Below are 2317 nucleotides of genomic sequence, written 5' to 3' on the forward strand. Positions count from 1 at the left end.
TATCCATTTAACTTATTAAAAGAACAATCACCAAATACAACAAATAGTTGTCTAAGTCTAAAGATCAAAGATTGGCTGAACCTATGAAATAGTTGAGATCCAACTATTGTTAGGAATTGTGTAAAGTGGAAGCCATTTTGAAGTGATCCAAGACTTTCATTGTCATTGAGGCAAGGAGTTTTCAAGGGGCAGTTCAATATTTGAGAAAGCTTATCAAATCATATTCCATGGTTGCAATGCTTTATATTCCCTGATGGCAATTGATAAGTTTTTTATATGGGGTCGAATTCAACAAAAGGCATTTGTTTAGCTAGAGTAAAAGATTAGCTTCTATTGTTTCTATGGTTCAAAATATAATCATTCTTATTGAAATCAATATACATTGTTCATAACTTAACAATTCTTAAAATGTTAATTTAAATTATTCAAAGTATGAATATATGCACACAATAAACAAATTAGATCAAATATATATATATATATATATATATATCCAAATGTAGAATAATTTTTTTACAAAATTGTGGCATATGTGCCAACTCAACAAAATGTACAAAAAATGGCATATGTGCCAACTCAATAAAATGTACAAAAATGACACGTGCCAAATCAATACAAGTTTTACAAAACTATGGCATATATGCCATCTTAAGATCAATATACAACGACCACAACTAATAGTATATAACTCTAAAAAATCCTATAGTTGTGGTGGATTGTCAAAATCGAGCCTCTTTGAAGTAGTGCATGACTTTGTAGATGCTTGCATAACAAGTCAAACAACAAGTTAGATTGCTTATGTCAATAATAATTTACAGTTGTCGGATTAACATCAAATAACTATAATGTACTATTATTTCTCTACAATTGAATTGTTGATTACCTCATGTTGTGGTTTTTTTGCTGAAATTCATTCAACAAATGATGGCCCCCTTTGACCCCTTTAACCCCTTTGACTAACAGGAGTCTTACAAAATCACTTAGGTAGAGGATCTGTGTTATGCTCAAATCGCAAAGGTGGCTACAGCAGTTAGAATACAATTGATACAAGTCAATATAAACTATAAATATATATCTACTTCTATTTAAACAAATATTTATAATATAAAATAAATGTGTACCAAAGGCTTTGATGGTTCTCATGTTCTCTTAGGAGGGGTCATCACTAATGAAATAGGCATCGATGTTCCCTGTATGTAAAATGATAAGATTGTAATACAATGAATGTACACGTGCATATAATCATGAAATTGAGAAAATTTAAAAAGCATATACCTTCTGCATCTCTTCTTTCAATGCATCATTAGGTGCATTCATCATTGTTGTAAACGATCTTAGTCGTCACTGTACATGTACAAAACAAAAGATGTTAGACTCAATCAATCTAGATGAACGTGTACATAATCATAATAATTCAAAAAAATAAAATCTAAATCATGCTACAATAACACATGTAAGCTCTTAAAACTATTAAATCTTGATTAAAAAATATGCTCAATTACCTTTTTTTGCTTAGGCATCTTCGAGTATGTCCTTTGCAAAGGAGAAATATCATCCATAGGTGACATACCCTAAAAGAGTAACATAATTAATATACACAAACATATAATGTTAGCATAAAGTTAACTAGTTAAAATTCGAATGAGATACATATTCAATAAAAACTATAAACAAGATGTGTACAAAGAAGAATACCGTATAGCTCTCTAGGCCAAATGAAATGGTCGTAGCTATGGTATCATGAACTTGTGAAAGCTGGTCCACAGTCAACACCTGTCAAACCCCACACAAAAATACATTAGACAGATAATATGAATTCTAAAACATTAATTTGAGTTCAAGGTATTATTCTATTTTGACATGAATTGTAAATTTTTTACCTCTGATGATGATACAGGTGCAAGAGTTGTGATAGGTGTGGTGGATGACGTACCCAAATTTACTACATCTCGAAATGCATTATGTTTGCATTAGTTTAATTTGAACTATAATTAAATATCTATTTATGTAATATGAAAAATCACATCTTGTGCAAATCATCGTAACAAATAGCACCTTCCTCCACATCATCGAAGGTTTTGTACTACCATCTTTGTCCCTTTGTCCACTCGGGATCGCTTTGTTAGCTTCAAGTTGGTATTCCACCAACTTTGTTGACTTGTCACCTTCGAGACTAAGGCACGATGTAGAGACGTCTGTGTGACGTGCTAACATCCCGCTAATCTGACAGCCCGCAGGTGGTCGTTTGAGCGTTACGCTTGCACCTGGAAGGAATCGTAATGCTCCTACATGCAACCACTGATGTCGATTATCCTTC

At 32.2% G+C, this 2317-nt stretch overlaps 1 long non-coding RNA gene across 1 annotated transcript; it reads right to left on the minus strand.

The window, feature by feature from the left end:
* Positions 1–541: 541 nt before the first annotated feature.
* On the minus strand, positions 542–1580 carry LOC131040755 (uncharacterized). Its single transcript, XR_009104928.2, has 4 exons — positions 1503–1580; positions 1276–1344; positions 1122–1190; positions 542–993 (listed from the first exon to the last, which is right to left on the minus strand). It is a non-coding gene; the product is annotated as an uncharacterized LOC131040755 (long non-coding RNA).
* Between the last annotated feature and the right edge of the window lie 737 nt (positions 1581–2317).

This window comes from Cryptomeria japonica, chromosome 3 (genome assembly GCF_030272615.1).
Source record: "Cryptomeria japonica chromosome 3, Sugi_1.0, whole genome shotgun sequence".
NCBI classification, from domain to species: domain Eukaryota; kingdom Viridiplantae; phylum Streptophyta; class Pinopsida; order Cupressales; family Cupressaceae; genus Cryptomeria; species Cryptomeria japonica.